Source organism: Mauremys reevesii, linkage group 8, assembly GCF_016161935.1.
Source record: "Mauremys reevesii isolate NIE-2019 linkage group 8, ASM1616193v1, whole genome shotgun sequence".
Taxonomy (NCBI): Eukaryota; Metazoa; Chordata; order Testudines; family Geoemydidae; genus Mauremys; species Mauremys reevesii.
In genome coordinates, this window is record NC_052630.1 from 29650542 (window position 1) to 29671606 (window position 21065).

The 21065-nt window shown below is 42.4% G+C and overlaps 1 protein-coding gene across 2 annotated transcripts in view; it reads left to right on the forward strand.

The window, feature by feature from the left end:
• Positions 1 to 19037: 19037 nt before the first annotated feature.
• The window catches only part of SPDL1 (spindle apparatus coiled-coil protein 1), a 54673-nt gene continuing 52645 nt past the window's right edge, over positions 19038 to 21065 (forward strand). For both annotated transcript variants that reach the window (XM_039486008.1, XM_039486007.1), the window contains exon 1: positions 19038 to 19185. The gene's annotated coding sequence lies outside the window, so the exon portion shown is untranslated. The remainder of the gene's footprint in view (positions 19186 to 21065) is intronic.

Consider the following 21065-nt stretch of genomic DNA (forward strand, 5'->3'; position numbering starts at 1 on the left):
GATCCTGATTGCTCCAGCGTGGCCCAGGCAGCCCTGGTACACCACACTGTTCAGCCTCTCTGTGTCCCCGCTAATCACCCTTCCCCTCTGGCCGGACCTCATAACTCAGGATCACGGCAGTCTCCACCGTCCGGACCTTCAGGCTCTCCACCTCACGGCGTGGCTCCTGCGTGGCTAGATGCCTCAGATTTACGCTGCTCCACACCTGTGCAACACATCCTGCTCAGCAGTAGGAAGCCTTCCACTCGCTCCACATACCTAGACAAGTGGAAGCGTTTCTCACTATGGTGTGTCTCACGGGCCCTTGCGCCCACGGCGGCCCCCGTGCCAGTCATCCTGGACTACCTATGGCACCTTAAACAGCAGGGCCTAGCCGTATCCTCCCTGAAGGTCCACTTAGTGGCCATATCCGCTTTTCATCCTGGCGAAGGTGGGCACTCGGTGTTTTCTCACCCAGTGGTCGCTAGGTTCCGTAAGGGACTGGAGCGTCTCTATCCTCAGATCCATCACCCCACCCCTACCTGGGATTTGAACCTGGTACTCAACAGGCTCATGGGTCCGCCCTTTGAGCCGATGCCTACCTGTTCCCTCATATACCTGTCATGGAAGACAGTTTTTCTGGTAGCCATTACTTCGGTTTGAAGGGTTTCGGAGATTCGGGCCCTTATGGTCGACCCTCCGTACACTGTCTTTTACAAGGACAAAGTTCAATTACGCCCCATCCCGCTTTTCTTCCTAAGGTGGTCTCGGCCTTCCACACCAGTCAGGACATCTTCCTCCCAGTTTTCTACCCCAAACCTCATTCGTCTCCACAGGAGCAGCGACTCCACTCCCTAGATGTCCACAGGGTGCTTGCATTCTACATTGACCGCACAAGGCCCTTTCATAAGTCCCCCCAACTCTTTGTGGCCATAGCGGACCGCATGAAAGGCCTTCCCATCTCCACTCAAAGGATCTCCTCGTGGCTAACAGCATGCATCCGCGCGTGCTATGACTTGGCCCATGTTCCAGTGGGCCACCTCATGGCCCATTCTACCAGGGCTCAGGCTTCTTCAGCAGCCTTCCTGGCACACGTACTGGTCCAAGAAATATGCCGTGCAGCGACCTGGTCATCGGTCCATACGTTTGCTTCGCACTACGCTCTGGTGCAGCAGTCTAGAGACGATGCGGCCTTCGGCTCGGCAGTTTTGCATTCCGCCACGTCTCACTCTGACCCCACCGCCTAGGTAAGGCTTGGGAATTACCTACATGGAATGGATATGAGCAAGCACTCGAAGAAGAAAAGACGGTTACTCACCATTGTAACTGTTGTTCTTCGAGATGTGTTGCTCATACCCATTCCACACACCCCCTCCTTCCCCACTGTCGGAGTAGCCGGCAAGAAGGAACTGAGGAGTGGGTGGGTCGGCTGGGGTATATATCCGCGGCCATGGTGGCGCCACTCCAGGGGGCGCCCAGCCGACCTACTGAGTTGCTAGGGTAAAAGTCTTCCGACGAACGTGCACGCAGCGCGCGCACACCTACATGGAATGGATATGAGCAACACATCTCGAAGAACAACAGTTACCACAGTGAGTAACCGTCTTTTATTATGTTATTAAAACTTATCAAATTAAACTCCTTTAAGAATTTTAAGTTTATAAGTAGCTTTTTTGGAGGGGAAAGGGATGCACATACATAGAACTAGTGTCTATGGTATGTAAAACAACACAGGTTTTTAAAAACTGACCTGATAAAGGACTCTTCCCAAAACTGCTAGTGAAGGATGACTTAATTCAAACCTGATGGGATTAAGCTGAACAGCTCCAGGGTAGGCCTAGCACTTGATTCGTCTGAAGCCCTTAGAAGGAAGTAATGCAAAGCAGAGCAAGTGAAATATGGAAGCCATAAGAATCAAGTGAAAGGCTGAGAAACCTAACCTTCCTGATTATCAAGCCACACAAGGGAAGACTGATGTTCCAATATCTCCAAGACCTGACTACCTTGGAGAGAGGAAGTAAAGATAGCAACAAGTTGGGTACACCAATCTCCCTGCACTTGAAAAAGGTCTGCTAGTGAGAAGTACTATGTGAGCAGAACTTCACTGTCTGATTCCTTGATTATAGTTCCAGCTCCTATTTCATGAGTCCAGAAGTCTGAAAGAGCTGAACAGTTTGCAAAACCCCAGATATCTCAAGTACTTTTATATTCCTTCTCTTTCCTCTTTGGTATCCACCATCCACAATCGGTTAACCCCAAAGCCTGACCAGCTCCCCTATTTAGCCTTTTGTTCTCACAAACATAAACCAAGAATGGTTCTAGCAGGGCATTAGTTAATACCGACTAATTTAGCATGTTTGGCATGGAAAGCAGGAACTGTGTCTGAATCAGCTTGGCACCACAAGGTGGAGCTGATGCCTTGTTTTGCCAAAGGCTTAGCTGCAGATGTCACTCAGCTCTAATGGAGTTCTAGTCAGATTCAAGGAGTACAAAGGCAATACTGTGGCATGGCTGGTAGAGGGAAGCACTAAAGTATCTTAACTAATACAGCTCTTGAAAAGGAGATGAGGATGCTACTGAGGGAAGCAGTCTAGTTTGTAAATAAATGAGTTCAGAAAGACTTGGGTTGTTAAACTGCTACCTGTTCCATTTTTTGTGCTGGGGGGGGAGGGGGCAGTATTTTTGGTTGGGTAATAGTGTTTGCATCATTTTCCATTAACATTGTCTTAAATTATCTCCCCACAATAGAGACCTTGGGGCTGTTGCCTAGCTTTTCTCTATCAAAGGGGGTGGGGGGAGGGGGAACACTAATGTAACTATTGATCAGTGCAACAGTAAAATCTCAGCTGGCACTTGCTTCCTTGTGTTGGAACTTGGATGGATATGAAGTCAATGAAGCTGATTCACACCAGCTGAAGATCTGGACTAAAGTTGATTAATCTAGTCTTCTGTTACAGCATTTGTAGGTGGCCAAAGCAGTCAGTGTATCTAAACTGATACCTGTGAGGCACATATGAATGAATAAATAGAGGGCTCTTTAACAAACTGATAATTAAATTGCTTAAATACTTTTCTACAGAATGGGAAAATGAAAGCTAAACCCATATCAAATTCAGATTAAATAACACTGCAGGTATATTAAATTTAAATTTGTGTGGGTGGTCAGATACCTTACTGAGTATTACAGTTTAGTACTTAAACATCAGTGCAAAATAAAATGCAGCATATTGAAATCTCAAACAAAACTTACATTGGATGGACAATTTGGGCTTTTGTCACAATTAATCTGATAAATGTCCTAATCAAACCATGAATGTTGGAAAGACTGGCTAAGGCAGTGTCGTTGGGACCAGATATTGTAAGCAGTATAGACCTGTCATGTTATGACAAGTGGTGGGAAGGGCAGGAATGCATTCTCTGTCTCAAACTGTAGCAATTTTACAGGACACTGACACTAAATCTATAATTTTAAATCAACTACGATGCTGCTCCTCATATCTTTTTGCTTTTAGTTTCACATCAACAACTTTCCCTTGACAGTACCCATCAGTAGCCTGAGCAATAGCACTGTGATATCAGAGGCAACCCAGCCTGTCATCACCTACTCTACTCCCCCAATAACTTAACCCTAACACTACCACCTACCTTGGTAATCTCTCCCCTTGGCAGTACTCATTTGGTGCTCCAGGCAGAGGAATTAAATTAGCAGTGAGTGGGCAAAGGTAACTTTTCTTGCCTGATCCAAACGTGATGTGGAGGGTGTCACAGTGCAGAGCTCTAGCCTCACTCCTACTCAACCAATACAGCTCCTGATTTGAAGCAGCCTCTACTGTTCCAGTCCTGGATCCTTGTACCCCACATCCCCAACTCTGCCAAAGCACCTCAGTCCTGACTTTTTCATTTGCTGATTCATGTAACCAATGGGATTAAAATATACAAATAACATGGAATTCAGTGAGTGATAACTGATTGACTTACCTCTGCTGTCACGATGCTCTGTTGCCTGCAGCAACAAATAGCCACTGTAAGAAATCAGGCTTTTCTGGTTCACCAGGATCAATAGAGCTCTTCCTACTAAGGCATCAAACGTTCCCTGACACTGTTTTGAATTGATGGGACAAACAGACACGAGAAATACCATTGAGTTGAGTATTAAGCCTTACTTCACTTGGCCAACACCATGAGGAGGTGGAAGAGCAGATTGTGCTCGGCACAAAAACAGGCAGGAAAAAACTCATACAAACACAATCCTGGCTTTAAAAAAAAAAAGACTGCTTCCCCATCCATGCTCGAAGGAGGGGTGGGGGTGGGGGGGGATTGGAAGTTGGATAGAATAATAGACCTGGTAGTGGACCGACAAGACCCATAGACAATCCACAATTAATAAAGGAATACATAAAATGAGAATTCAGTAGCTTCCTCTGCATTTTACCACTGGCTGTTGGAGTTCACTCAGTGCCTTGCACTAAACAGATAAATTTAATGGTAGACTATCTCATTTCTCCCTTGAGCTTTCATCTTTTAATACCCCACCTAATAGGATTATTAGAACATACGCTCATGTATTTCAAATGCTAGATTTCTCCAGAATCATCTTGTTCATTTTGTACTAAGTACCATTGTTACCCCAAAAACAGATTTAGGGTGCCCCCAGAATAGCTCACCTATTTACCAATCTTTTCTCTGAATGTATTTATTTCCAGGGTGACTAAGGAAATACCTGGAGGATTCTGATGGAGCCTTCTGATAAACAATTGACAGACACAGCAGTATTCTTTTCCAAAACAAATAATAATCCCTGACACAGTATCAATATTGATGTTGGTAAAAACACAAATCCATTATAACAAGTTAAAAAGCACTCCAAACCATGTTGCTTTACAATTTGAAATGATTCTAAGTGGCTGCTCCCTGCTTCAGATGGCCAGTCTGCTGCAGGTTGCTGACAGCAATTGATAACTGTTCTTTAGGTCTTGCATATAAACATTCCTTTACAATCAACGCGCATATCTATCTATCTATCTATCTATCTATCTTTAACCTACACATATACACTAACACTATACTATAACTGACAAGCTTAGTCTGCCTGCTGACTTCACTGCACTGTCTCTCCTGTATGCTCTGTCTCTTCTCCCTCTGCTCCAGTGACAGGACTCCCCTTGCTGCTTGCTTGTCTATCAACTCTCAACTCCTGTCAGCTGTCCTCTCTCCTACTTTCTCAACTGCCCACTGACACGCTGACCTGTATCTAGAAAGTTCTGACTTCTGCTAATATCTTTCTGTCAGATCTTTCTTGGATGCACACCACATTCTAAATGGTCAGTTCTCTTTTTCCTCAGTGTAATGATCTACTACTGCCACCCCTTTTCCCTGCCAATTCTATTTTTAGTGCTACGTGACCTGCAGTTTCCATCTAAGGATGGAGTGACTCCTGCTTTTTCAAAATGGAAGCTAGGGATACAAAATGAATCTGGGGAATTTCCCTAGTATCACCATAACAACCTAGTCTTTGATCTCTTAGCATGTGGTGATCATAGCAATATTGCCACCTTTTGGCCAAATTCAAAAGAGGCTTGCTCAAAAGAGCAAGGGAATCTAGCTTCATTTTCTTTTTGCTCCTCTTTATCTCCCTTCACCTCTCATAGCTTGAGACTTATTTATTCCCTTTAAAAAAAATTACAATAAAAAATACATGCCTACATATCACCTACCTTGTGATGGCAGAAAACAGTATATGGAAGTGAGATGAAAAAATGAGTGCTATTTAAGAATTAAATTACACAAGCAAAATGGATCCAAAAAAATTGGAACCCTAGCTCCTTACCAAAAACTGACACCATATTTGATTAAGAATTGAATCATCAGAACTCTTATTGGGTAAATATACCTTGCAGACCAGACACTGCTAGTTAGTACTTTCTGAAAGCTGCTGATTTAAAAAATAACTAATTTATGGATGTGATGCTACAGTACTGCAATTGGCTTCCTGCATAGATTCCTTGCTGCACTGGTTACAGTAGTTTGCCTATATATGGACAGCATTACTATCTAGTCCCTCTTCTCTACAAGTGTTGCTGCTGTAGTTGTCATGGTTGCAGGGCTAGCTGCATTTTTGGCCCTGCGGTCCTCTTTGATTGCATCCCCTGCAACATGTAAGCCTTCAGCCTCCACCTTCCTGGAGTGGAATACCATTATTCCCCCATACTTCGACTATGTCCCCAGCCTATAGCTGAGGCATATCAACCATGATTACTCAGCGGACCTGACTTAGTTCAACCTCTGCAATTCTACCCTTCAGGAACTGTGACCAGTGGTTAATATGGTGAACAGATAGCCTTTTCAAAAGTAAGTGGTGTTGAATCTTAACAAAGCATAAGGGGGAAAGAGGACTTTAAAATGACAGATCTATATACCTGGCTATCTTTCTAGGGCTCACTACCTCTCTAAAACTTTAGGAAGGCCAAGTGCTTCAGACTCCCACCATGTTGACCGGTAGGTTACCCATATGGAGACAGTGTGTTGCCTTCCCACGAGCTTCCTAACACCCCCACCCTTAAACTAAATGAATATTTGCCTACAGTAAGCATTTCACTAACCCAATATAGCTATAGGGTAGCTACCTCACTAAACATATGGTATCTCACTAAACATATGGTATGGAGCTGAGGGAGGAGCACCTGGTCCATGGCAACCACTTTGTGACCTGAGATGCTTGAGATGAGAAGAGGAAGATCAGGTAGGGCGAGGAGGAATTTATGCCTCTCCCCACTTTACATGGTGCTCCGCAGCCCTTGATGTACATTATTCATAAACTATTACAGCTCAGCCTCTGGCCTTCAAAATGTTGTTTTGGATTGCCAGACATAGGGCCGGTATTCTCAGATTAAAGGAGAACTGGAAGACTTTGTAATATGTACTGAAAAGGAGAAAGAACTGGTAGCCCCTAAGTACAATGATATTGGGGTGGGGAAAATGTTTGAATGTCATCTCTGAAAAATATGATAAATGAGAACCTGCTCCCATCCTAATTTTTTTCATCTATAGCCTGTTTTCGTGTGATAGGAAACAATTCATAGTCAACACAGAGATTGGGGCATACTATAGTTTTTTGTTTCATAATACAAAGTGGCTGTACAGTAACTATGTTGGTTCAGCTATGGGTTTCTATTCAGAAATTGTCGGAAACTGAATACCACTCAAGGCAGGAATTTTAATGACCTATTTCTCAATTAACATGTGTTAGTAAAGAGCTCTTGCCATTACTTCACTTTTCTCTCGTTGAGATTCCCTGCCATCCCATGTGTACAGAAACAATAGCGGGAGCACCATGTGAGCCATAAATTAAAGCCATTTAATGAGCATAGCTTTTAAATCTTCAGTAATCGAAAACAAACTGAGCCATTCAATTTTGTTAAAAGCCTTTCCTGCAGGTAAGGAAAGGGCTGCCACCAAACCATCAAACAAATCTGTAATAGCACTTGCCTTAACCAGTTATGTACACTTGGAAAGATTAATTTTCATTCAATTTCTATTCTCTACCTGACACACAAGAATGGTTTATAATACTGAGAGTAGTGCCCCTGACGAAGGTGAGATGCTTAAACACACAAAGCTATCAGCAGACAGCTAGGGTTCAGTCTTGTGCATGGCACTCTTCTCCACTCATGAATGCGGAGCAAGGAGCTTGTTTAGATGTTATGGGTCTAAACCAATGTCCACTGAAGTAGAATGAACCCCCCCGCCATTGATTTCAATGGGCTCTGGGTCAAGCTTTTATTATGCAAAGAGCTACTCAATCTCATGCAGTTTTGTTGTATTTCTAGAGTGTGAACAACTGTTTTATTAGGGAACACTTCATTTTGAATTAAATGGCTTAGATGTCTAAACTAGAATTTGGTTAATAATTCACAACAAAAACAAAGGACAATTTTTACTTCTTCTGGCTTTCATGATGGTTGCAAGCAGATGACTTCCCATTGGTAAATTTAAATTTACTCATTAATATTTTGGGTTCCTTTTACTCTATGGGTTGTTAGTGAACATGGAGCTCTGTTTGCTCAGAACTTGATAGCAGAATTGACTGATTGGATCGAGTAAGAAGTTATTTGTATATAGAGTTGATATCTACAAAGTATTGAGAGGTCACTTTTTAGGAGGGTCATAGCTGCACATTCTTATACATTTTGGCAAAACCATCTCTCACTCTTAGGCACTAAGGAGATGTTGCATTTGATCTTAAAGCATAAAGCCATTTTGGTTTTGGTTTTGGTTTGTTTGTTACAGCCCCTCTCACTCAGATGCCCTATGTCTTACATCTTGCTTGGAGTTGCCTTTAAGGGAAGCTGTTCCTCTCCACAAACTATTATCTTTGCCATCCACAGTTCAGGGGATGGCTTGTTTCTTTCCTGCAGAAAGGGGACAAGGATTTGGCCCTAAATTCATGTATTGGTATTTGTATTCCTCCATGCTTTAGACTCTCTCTATACTGCACTGTGCTAAACGGACAGACTTGGCTGTAACATAGTGTGCTCTGGGGATTCTCATTCCTACAGCATTATCAAGCCAGTGCAGAAAACTAGAGAGGGTCACAGTTTGTGAATGGAGAGAATGATAGTCAGCAAATTGTCTGCTCCTTTGAAGATAAAAGGCCAGATTCTTCCACCCAATCTGACTCCTGAGTTGTTTATGCAGCACAACTGAGCTGGAATCTGGCTTTAACTGCACAGATGAGAATTCCCCCAGTGGGGACTAGGGGTGCCAACCACACCCATACAGGGTGATTGTCAGGGTTGAAAGAAGTATGTTAGGGTGCAAAATAACTGTGGTTGGCTAATCTAAGATGCCTTTGGGACTCTTCCTACTTTTGGATCCACTTAGCTGGTCTAACTCATCAGTTCACAGTCACCGAATAGTGACCCGATACTTGGTGTGCCCTCCCCCATACTTTTGCATAGGAGATAACAATACCCAACATGTGCCTCTAGGGAAAAGAGGTCTCCTTTGCCTTTGCCATAGAAGCAATATGGAAGGATGTGGCCCAGCTCTATACTCCTGAAAACTGAAGGAAAACCTGTCCACTGGAGGTTGGAAACAAGTGGAGGAGAAGTACAATGAAATGAAAAATACCACAGCAAAACCATGATATCAGACATTCAGTCAAATAAATCTTCTGTTTTTTTCTGATTTTTTAAATCTGAGTAACTTTTATAAATATTTAAGAATCCTGTACAAAGAAATAGATCAAGGACTGGCTTCAGGAAAACCAGTCAACTAAAGTTATGCAAAGCCTGAGTAAATACTGCTTGTTTTTTAAAATTAGATATTTCCCATGGTAAAACTTCCATTGTACACAATGGCATCTTGGCTAGAAAGTACTGAGTATAAGGACTGCAAGATTTGGCTCTTCTTTGTTAGGTGAATATTCATTATTTATCCCTTTATATATAGGGCATTAAGGCTGTGCCAAAATAATATAATTTATTATTAATACTGCATTGTTGGAATTATATGAGCGCATATAGTAACAGAATTGATAATTAAACACTCATTTAAAGAAACAAATCTTAACAATGTTGCTCTGGCACAAATTGAGCTACAGACATGCTGGTAAGCTATTTAATATTCATATCTTAGCAAATGACCTGTTGTATAGTCAGTGAGATTTCATCTTAAATTGAATTTGGTGGCTAATCTTGATAAGCAATCCAAATGCTGACTGTACTATTAAAACCGCAGGCTGGCATGTTCTGGCCCATTTCAACCAGTGAATAATGTGACACAATCGTAGCTCTTTATTTAAAATATTTATTTTCAAAGTTTAAGATGCTGAGTTCTTTAAACAAACCTTATCCTATTCTGCATCATCAGGAATGTTTTTTATTTCCCACTGTGATAGAAAATTAGTCTTGCATCAATAAAATATTGTTAAGGCATAATTGCTACAATCTTATTTTTCAAAGACCTTGAATTACTTAATTGGCTGTCTCACTGTAATCTACCAATTGCATATGCCAACACTTGTTTTTATTAAGGGAGCAGAAAAAAGTGTTTAGAGTTAAAATCTTTGCATTAAATTATTGAATTTTGGGTACATGAAAACTCATGTACAAGCAAATATTATTTCCAGTCAAATTTTGGGTAGTTAGGAATGTCACTGCTTGATTTTTGGGGTACAGAATAAATTCATACATCCACTCCAATTTACTACCACTACAGAGGTAAATAGGAGAAGGTATAAAGAAGGTGTGAAGCATTCCTGTTAATGATATCTCATAATTAGGGCTATCAAGCGATTAAAAAAATTAATCTCCTGATTAAACAATAATAGAATACCATTTATTTAAATATTTTGGATGTTTTCTACATTTTCAAATATATTGATTTCAATTACAACACAATATGTGTACAGTGCTCTCTTTATAATTTTGGATTACAAATATTTACACTGTAAAAAACAAACAGTATTTCTCAATTCACCTAATACAACTGCAATCTCTTTATCATGAAAGTTAAACTTACAAATGTAGAATTATGTACCAAAAACCCCTGCATTGTTTTATTTTTCAGTGTAAAACTTTAGAACCTACAAGTCCACACAGTCTTTCAGCCAATCGCTCAGACAAACAAGTTTGGCTGCAATTTGCAGAAGATAATGCTGCCCACTTCTTGTTTACAGTGTCACCTGAAAGTGAGAACAGGTGTTCGCATGGCGTGGTTGTAGCTGGCGTCACAAGATATTTACATACCAGATTGATATGTTCCTTAATGTTTCAACCACTTGATGATGGATTCTGCTTGATAACGATCCAAAGCAGTGCAGCCTGATGCATGTTTATTTTCATCATCTGAGTCAGATGCCACCAGCACAAGGTTGATTTTCTTTTTTGATGGTTTGGGTTCTGCAGTTTCCATATCAGAGTGTTGCTCTTTTAAGACTTCTGAAAGCATGCTCCATACCTCATCCCTCTCAGATTTTGGACGGCACTTCAGATTCTTAAACCTTGCGTCAAGTGCTGTAGCTGCTATTAGAAATCTCACATTGGTACCTTTTTTTGTGTTTTGTCAAATCTGCTGTGAAAGTATTCTTAAAACGAACGTGCTGGTCATCATCCGAGACTGCTATAACATGAAATATATGGCAGAATGCAGATAAAACAGAACAGGAAACATACAATTTTCCTCCCAAGGAGTTCAATCACAAATTTTAATTAATGTATTTTTTTAACGAGCATCATTAGCATGGAAGCGTGTCCTCTGGAATGGTGGCCGAAGCATGAAGGGGTATATGAATGTTTAGAATATCTGGCACCTAAATACCTTGCAATGCTGGCTACAAAAGTGCCATGCAGACACCTGTTCTCATTTTCAGGTGACATTGTAAATAAGAAGCAGGCAGCACTATCTCCAAAAATGTAAACAAACTTGTTTGTCTTAGTGATTGGCTGAACAAAAAGTAGGACTGAGTGGATTTGTTTTTACATTGTTTTGTTTTTGAGTGCAGTTATGTAAAAAAAATCTACATTTATAAGTTATACTTTCACGATAAAGAGATTGCACTACAGTACTTGTATGAGGTGAATTGAAAAATACCATTTATTTTGTTTATCATTTCTACAATGCAAATATTTGTAATACAAAAATATAAAGTGAACACTGTACACTTTCTATTACTACACAGAATACAAATCAATATATATGAAAATGTAGAAAAGCATCCAAAATATTTAATAAATTCCAATTGGTATTCTATTGTTTAACAGTGTGATTAATCACAATTACTTTTTTTAATTGCGTAAGTTAACTGTGATAAATCACCAGCCCTACTCCTAATACAACAAGAGGGCAGAAAATAAGATATTAAGGCAACGGATTTTTTCAGAATTAATAAAATTAATAATCTTATAACACCCCAGTGTTGTTATATATATATGATATAATATATATATCATATATATTATATACATATTATATTATATATATATATATATATATATATATATATATATATATATATATACTGTCCTTCAGGGTACAAATACAACACTATCAGTTTAAGAGTAGGAAGAATGTTTCCTGAATTGAGTTATTCCACAAAATTGTCCATTACAGGGATTCTCAAACCATCCTTGAAACATTTGCTACTGTTGCAGACCTGATGCTGCCATGTGAAGTTAGAGAAGGTAATATTTTTGTCTCCTGTAATGTACTAATTCTACTTCATTCAAAAACTTTTGGTTAATATAGATACTAGATTGAGTCCCCTTAATTTAAGAGAGAATGATGGGGTAGAAGATCTTCCGGGGGGAGGGGCAGCCTTTTAGGTGAAACTTCTGCCCCTGGATTGAAATAATCTGGGGTTGTTGACCTTCAGAGTAGGCTACAAGGCCCATCTTGTTTCCTGGACTTTCTGAAGAGGGCTGATGCTAAGAGTGCACATGGTGTAAGTAAGGGTATGAAGGAAGGAGCTTTGGAGGTGAAGGAACAACCTATTGCATTTTACTTCACAAGGAACTGCAGTTATTCTGGAGATTTGATGTTGTTTTAGTCTTTGTTTAGGTTTATATACTATCAAAGGTGCTCATAGTAGTACATGGGTGCCTTTTTAATGCCATTACACATCAAAAGAACTAATTTACATTTCAGGAAACACATCTACTAATGTACTCTGAACAACAGGTACTGCATCTCAGTTTTTCCTAACAGGTCCTGTTTTTATAGGGGATGACTGATATACAATGACATCAAGTGACTTGTGTGAAGTCAGAGTCACTAGTTAGTTCATCTGGGATTAAAAACAAGATATTGCTGGCTTTCAAGCTGTGGCATGTAAGCATGTGGTCTCTTTCAGATTCCAGCAGCATTAATACCTGTCTCCTTTTTTACTATTAAACCATGCTGAAAAGATTGAATCCATGGACTGGATCTAATTTAAAACCAAAACTATAAATGCCTCATGCAAGAAGAACTCTCTTGCTGGTTTCACGCCAATTTAAGAAACATGTAAATAAAAGGGATGAAATCCTCACCCCACAGAAATAAATGTAAATTTTCCCACTGACTTCAGTGGGATCAGGATATCATCTGAGGTTTCAATGTGGGGTGAAATGACAAGATTTTAAATTTGTGTTTAAAAAACACTAACCCTTCATTACATAGGACTGAAAGAAAGGGCAAGCACAGAGGAAACTAATGCTGCAGGGTAAACGATGCCCCCGCTGCCCACACTTCACTTGCTTTCTCAGCTGTGCCACGGTACTCAAAATAGCTACCAATTACCTACTTCTGGGAAAACAGCTTATAACAAATTTGCCTACTCTCCACTTAATTTAGAGGATGTTATCTCAGAGAAGTGCTAAAATAATTTGGTCTAGCCATATGTTACTAGCAATGTCAAGGCTGATTGAGCTATTGCCAGGTAGAGATTACACAAAAGCTGTCTTAGTTTTCAATTACCTAGATAAAGGAAACAAATCCACCCACTTTCCGTAATTGCTGTTAAGGAACATTTATGTACTGGCATGGCTAACACTGAAAGGACAAGACAAAAGCTTGTGTTTACATTCTGTACAAGGGATGTGTTAAGGGCATATTTTATCACAGTAAGGGATGTGTTAAGGGCATGTGTTGATAAAGTCAGAAGCCACAGTTAACTGAAATATACATAAATTGAAAAATGAATACACAAAATATACTTAAATGTAATAGGCACTTCCCAAGGAAGATACAAAAGATCAGAGTAGCAACTGTATTTCTAGATGTGGTACCATAGAAAAAGGTAGCAATTATAGGGATCAGATAGGGCGGTGGAGGGGGAATGATTAGCAAAACCCAAGATACTAATACAGCTATACATGTAGGCTACAAGAGATGAAAATGAAATTTGCATTGAAAAATAAACACTTTAAACCTCATTCACTGAAATGTCAGTCACTAAGATATCTAGCAAGAAGAAATTATTCAGACCAAAATGTTTGATCAGTCCATAAAGGCCATTGTACACAAGAAGTTCTGAGGCAATTAGCGTTTCCTGCATTTTCCCTTCACTTTATTACACTCCTTCACAATAATTACACATTTCACAAAGTAATTAAAATTGTTACACTAGAACAATAAAACAAGATCACAAACATTTTTCCCCTATAGAAGCTTCCTAGTATGGTGAGGTCTAATAGTGATAGAATCTCAATGTTTCTTTCAGTCATAACATTTTCACCATTCGCAGTAGTGGAAAATTTTATAAATTTCCATAGATGGTCATTCTCCACACTGCAAATCCCACATTCTTCCAAAGACTTAACAGCAATTGATACAGTGGTCTACACATCTACAATTTACTTCCATGAAGTGTGCTACTGGATCAATGCTTTTATTTCCTTTTCTCTGTAGAAAAGTAGATTATTCTATCTATCGCCTTCCTTATAACTTTTAGGGAACACAATTTTGTTGGGAAATGCAAGTCTGAAGTACCCAAGTTAGTGTCTTAAAATGCTCTAGTAAGGAAAACCAATTCTGAGGTGGCTAATAGGGAAATATTTTACATCTAAAAATTGTCTGGTCACTTTATACTTGGTACAAATTATTCCTTCATTTGTCTTGAGTATACACAAATGATATGAGCAATAGAGAAGATTGTTTGGAGATTTTCCAGCCGCTTAAATTTTCTGACTCATGTCTTTAATGGATATCTAAGGCAGCAGACTGGCTTTACGTAATCTTAGAATGACTTTTTCTAAAATACATGCTACCGTTTTGCCTCAGTTACATTAGCGAAACAGTGCACTAAATGTGTTTTGTTAAAACATAAAACATATTTAGTGCACAGTTACTCTAATGGGCTATTAAAATAATACTTAGCCTTTGCAAAGTACTTTGTATTTTCCAAGATGTACTAATATTGGCAAATATTTATAATTCATCTGATAGATAAGTAAGGAACTGTTACCCCTGTTTTATGACAAGGAAGTTGAGCAATGGGCATTAAGAGCAATTGCTTATACAGTGAACATGGCAGAACAGGATTAGAACAGAGAATTTTTTGGCTCTTAGCTCCCATTTTAATTAACCTGTCCACCCTGCCTCTCTAGAATAGTCTAAATTTAACTTGTTAATGCAATTTCTACTAAAACCTTTGCTTTAGTAGAGTAAAATTTAACACCTTGTTTTGGCTTTTTACTGGCACTCTCCCTACCATTTCTAACCATGTGCTAATAATGCTTTCCAAATTGCTTTGTGGCTTTGCATCTTAAGGCTGCCGAATTTATTTTTTGTCCAGTTGGTCACAAATAACAGACTAGTGTCCATTTACAGTCTGGCATTCACAGTATTGCAAGACACTTTACATCAATATGCATATTTCGTCAAGCCAGAAATTATGCTAAGATACTTCCAGATATTAGGGTTCTTTTATTCTTGTATTTTTGTGGGGGATGCAAAAAGTGGTCTATTGAATGTCTGCTGCTCTCTAACCTTTCTAGTCACCAGTGCTGTGATATGAGAGACTCCTCTTCCACTCTCTTCGATGCACAGCTATCTTTGTACTTCAACCAATCCTGATTCTGAACATGGCACACACGAGAATTTCTGTTGCCCTCTCCTTTAAAATGCCAAAACCCTTTTCCTTGTGTGATGTTATGAATGTAATATAATATCTCATTGAAAGGTGACAGGGCCAGAAGAGTTCATTACCTCACAGACTGACCTGACCCATGGCTGAACTTTAGAGACTGGTTAGAAAAATATGTAAATGAATAGAGCTTTGAAATGCAAGTCTGCATTGTTAGAGGTAGAAGGGTAGGTGTTTGCTCAGGTCTTGGGATGTAAGCAAACAGTCTTGTCTATTGCTATAGCTTTGATTCAAAGATCAAAAAAGGAATATTAACATTTAGGAAGATACTTGAGTGAAATAGTATTATTGTCTATATGTCTCTTTGAAGGTTGTGGTAACCTGTATCTGAACTGTTTAATGGATAAATTACCCTGTGCTAATTGCCAGGATGTTTGGGAGAAGAAAAGTTAAGCCTATTGTTCTCTCAGGCCAAAAGGCTGATGGAAATGTATAAGAACCCTGGGACAGAATCCTGCTTCATCTCAGATCTGTTTTGGGTTTCAAGCCATAAGGATTAAGATCCCCAGGACTATAACCTATGGACTATTTCTAAAAGGACTTTTGGCAACTACAAGCTTATCTGAACCTCAAGAATTGAATTCAAGTCTGTATGTATATTGATCTTTTAACCAACTCTCTCTCTCTCTTTTCTTTTTAAATAAATTTTAGCTTAGTTAATAAGAATTGACTCTAAGCGTATATTTTGGGTAAGATCTGAGTTATAATTGGACCTGGGTCCGTGACTGATCCTTTGGGATTGGAAGAACCTTTCTTTTATATGATGAGATATGATGATCATATCTGACGTGTGTGTCTGGACAGAGGCCTGAGGCTGGGCACTTTAAGGGAACTGCAGTGTTTGAACTTCTAAGTAACCAGTGAGGTACTATTAAAAGCTGTTTTGTGCTGGCTTGCTAAATCTAAGTATTGGAATAACCACCAGCTTCTGGGGTTTGTCTGCCCCGTTTTGTTTGCAGTTCACTTTAAGTGACCTCAGCTGGCTCCCACGGGCAGCACTGTCACACCTTGTCATTCCCAAAATTTTTGTTTTTGATGATATTTCCAAAAGTGCCAGAGAAACTTAGGAAAAGAAGTATCATTTTCCAAAATGACTGTAATAGGATGGCTTGTCCTTGGGCTGGAGATCCTGGGGGCAAGCCAAGTCTGATAACAGTATGATACTTCTGAGGGCATTCTGAGCGCACGCGCGCGCACACACACACACACACAATTCTGCACACAGTGTTTTAAAATTTTGCAAATTGTATTTGTCAAATAAATGTGGAGGCTCCAGCATGGCAGTGGTAGCACAGGCCTGCCCCAGAAACACCCCAGGGCCCTGCCCCTCCATGTGGGCATGCAAGCTCCGCAAAGCAGGATCCAAGTGTGGGGGGATCTAGGTGTGGGTTGAGAAGGGTCTGTGTGGTGTGTTGTGGGGCTTATCATGGGGAGAGTTCTGGTTGTAACGGTAATGGAACTCTGCAGGGGAGTCCAGGTGAAGGTGGTTGGGGCTCAGCGGGGGGGGGGGGGGTCTGGGTATGGGGGGACAGAGTTCAGCAGGTATCTGGGTGTGGAGAACTTAGTGGGGGATCCAGATGCTGGGGGAGGGGGCCTCAATGAGGTGGGGATCCGGGTGAAGCTGGTTGGGGCTTGGTGGGGTAGTACAGGGGAAGTGGGGCTCATTAGGGGGCTTCTGAGTGCGGGGGAGTGAGGCTCAGCAGGAGGATCTGGGCATGAGGGCGTCTGGCTGCACGGGGGCTAGGCAGATGGCGGGTACAGTTCTCTGTACAGGGATCCCTCCCCATGCAGCTGGGGAGTGATATGTGCAGGAAGTGTCTGTGTGTGTGGAGTTTGCAGAGCTTCCTGCAGCCAGGAGACAAAAAACAAGGAAGACCTGTCCTCCCCAGTCCACCCGTGACTAGCAGCTGAGCCTGGTGCAGGATAGGAGCCACCAGCTGGGTCTTCCCCAGTCCCACTTCCTGCCCCACAGTGATTTATCTCTCTGCTGGCTGCCCTGGGCACCTGAAACATACTGCTGGGGAGGGCCACATGACCACACTTGTAGCTTCCCTTTGGTTCTCTACCAGAAAGTCATTTTTCTGGTGGGAAGCAAATAAATCTGCAGGGGACATAAATTCTGCATATGCGCAGTGGTGCAGAATTTCCCTAGGAGTAATGTATGAGCCCTACTGCAGGGGAATCAGGCTATTTCCTTTAAAGAGCAGAAGGTGGTTCTATTAAGGGGGCAGCTTAGGGTGTTGGAGTGAGACAGCAGCGAATGAGAGACCCCTGTTAGGAAGACCCTGAGGCCAGGGGAAATACTCCAGCTAAGAAGGGCTGGGAGTAGCCTGTTATGACAGGAGGGACTCTGACCAGTATGCAGGTGGAGGGAAGACTTGCGTTTTGTTTAGAACTTAATAAATGAGACCCTAAGCAGGGCTCTTGTGAGTGACTGGAAAAAAACGTGTTGAGTTTGTTTGGGGATCTAAGAAGGGAAATTGAGGTGAGGGACTACAGGTAGGGCTGCCATGAGACCACCAGGGTAGCTGTGATGGGGCCACATGGCTACAGTTACTTAAACACTTAGCCTACTTCCTGGTAACTTTCAATGAGACTTGACCCATGGCTCTTGTCAGTTTCAAAACTAAAACTTTAGCAAGTTTACGTAGTCCTGCAGTTTGGACCATGGGGCTACAGACTGCTGTGTGATGCTGTAAGTCTCCTGGTGAATGGATGTTGCAAGCATGAACAAGAGTTCCTAGAAGCAGCAAAGAATCCTGTGGCACCTTATAGACTAACAGACGTTTTGCAGCATGAGCTTTTGTGGGTGAATACCCACTTCTGTCAGTCTATAAGGTGCCACAGGATTCTTTGCTGCTTCTACAGAACCAGACTAACACGGCTACCCCTCTGATACTTGACAAGAGTTCCTAGTTCACATTCACACTGTCCTCTTCAAACAGGACTACCTTAATATGAAGTACGAACTTCAGGACTGCAGTGTCCATGTGAGAGAATTATAGTGTGGCACTTTGGTGCACGCTGCGATCCACACCCGTCTAGTCTGAACCATTTGCTGTGTTCAACACCGCATTGAGCTTAAGCAGGATCAGAGCGCAGCAGAGGGAATGAACGGGACAAAATCTATTTCATGGTAGCCACCTGGGCGCAGTTTCAGGGAGGTGGGGCCGCTGTAGTGCACCGCTGCACACTGCTCTCCCCTGGGCACACTAAGGGGTCAGTGCGCCGTGCTCCCCCAACCTGCCTGCTCCACCGGGGACAGCCGCTTCGCTTGGCGCGGGCTCAGGAGTGGCTGGCTGGCTCATGTCAATTATGTGCTTCGCACATGCGCAGTGGGAAAACGGTCGGCCGACCGCTCTCTTCTACGCATGCGTACACGCACCTACCTCGTGGAGAGCGCACGCCGGGCGGGGAAGGGGGGAAGGGTTGGTGGACGCATGCGCGTTGATGCGCTAAGAAGACTATGGGAGGGGTGGAGTTAGTTATCGCGAGTTTTGTGGGGTAAGCCTGGAACTGGAGCCGAATTTGAACTCGGCGAGCGGAGCCGGAGCCGAAAGCCCCGTCGCGGGCCGGGCCAGGTAAGCGGGAGAGTCCGGGGGAGGGAGCGCGCGGGCGAGCACTGGCAGATGCCGGCGTTCCCCGCCCGCGGCCTGGTGGCGGGAGGGTCCCGGGGGCTGCCCGGTGCCGTCACTGCCGCCAGCGCGCTGCTGCTCTTCCCCGAGGGCTGGTGTCGGCGGCCCCCGTTAGCTTCCCCGGACTGGGGCGGGTTTGGGTGGTGCCCTTCCCCAGAGAGGCCGGAGCTGGGCACACGGAGCCCCCCCCTTCCCCGGGTGGGGGTCGGAGCTGACCGTCCTTTCTGTCCTTCTCCGCCCTTCCCTCTGCGGAGGCTGATGTGTGGCGGTGGCTGAACCTGCTAGACTCTGCAGTAGACTGAGTTTGGTGTGTGTAGCATCACAGACTGTCAGGGTTGGAAGGGACCTCAGGAGGGATCTAGTCCAACCCCCTGCTCAAAGCAGGACCAACGCCAACTAAATCATCCCAGCCAGGGCTTTGTCAAGCCGGGCCTTAAAAACCTCTAACTATGGAGATTCTACCACCATGGGCGCAGGTTTGTATAATTTTTGGTGGTGCCCAAGTGGATCCGTCCCATCCATAGGACAGACTGGGGCAACCGCCCTGGGCCCTGTGCTTTGGGGACCCCCGTGCTTCAGGGGGATGCGGGGTCCAGGGTGGCCTTGGGGATTAGAAGGGTGCCTGGCGCCGACAGCAGCGAGCAACTCTACTCCGTCCCTCCTCTTCCTACGTCACCTCCCACTCCATCTCTTCCCTGAAGCCCCCGCCCCTGAGCAATGCCCTGAGCTGGTGAGGAGTGGGCTGGGGCCAGGTCACTCGCTGCTGCCAGCGCCAGGCCCCTGGCTAACTCTCCAGGCTGCCCTGGACCCTGTGACCCCCTGAAGCACTAGGCAGGGGTAGACACCACCATGTTGTGCGATGAACACTTGACAAAATTACCGGACTTAGTGACAGACACTGGGGATGGGGGGGTATTATGTCATTCAATCATTCAACCCATAAAATAGCACAAGCTTTGCCACGCTGAAAAAAAACAACAGTAACTTAGCTAATAATAACAATAATAATAAATTCAACTTATGTAATTAATGAAAAGTGTGTATACTGTATATGCGATTAATGAGATATGAAAATGAGCTTGCTTTGAGATTTTACAAGGCACTTATATCATTTAAACACATCTGGTACCTTGAGTAATTATAACATTTCTTGCAAATCACATAAATAGGGAACCCATGGTCCCCTTTCCTCACCCCATTGCAAAGGCACAGAGGTTATTGTTGGCTGTCCTAGGGCTGCAGAAAACCCCATGGGCAAAACATATGGAAAGAAGAGGATCAATTTATACAGAGGGCTGAAGGGGACTCCCATAGTGCATTAATTAACATGTAATAAATACATCAAAATTAAATACATTATAGAGATAAGAACCTTTCATGATAGATTTTACTTCATGAGAAGCTCCAGAGAAAAAAGACCCAGAGAGAGTAATGGTAGGGGCAATCCTAGGGAGACAAAGGGGCTGGTAGAGGGAGCAGACAGAGAACAAGAGTAGAGGCAGAGTCACTGCAGGGTTGATCCAGTCTTCTGCCTCTCCCCTGTGGGTGGAAACACCGATCACTATAGGAGGAAACAATAGAGTGGAATGCCCAGAAGAATGAATAACTTGAGGACAATTTCCTGAAGGGACACTTACCCTTGCAGAGCTTTTCTAGCTCTGACATTTACATTTCTACACAGGATGGTTTGGCCCACAGAAATAAAAATCTGCACATCTTCCATGTGTTTTTGGACCAATGGAAAAAACCAGGTACAATTCAAGTGACTTTTAAAATTGCCTATGAAACCAAGTTAACAAAATAAATGAGCTTATGAACAACCAGAA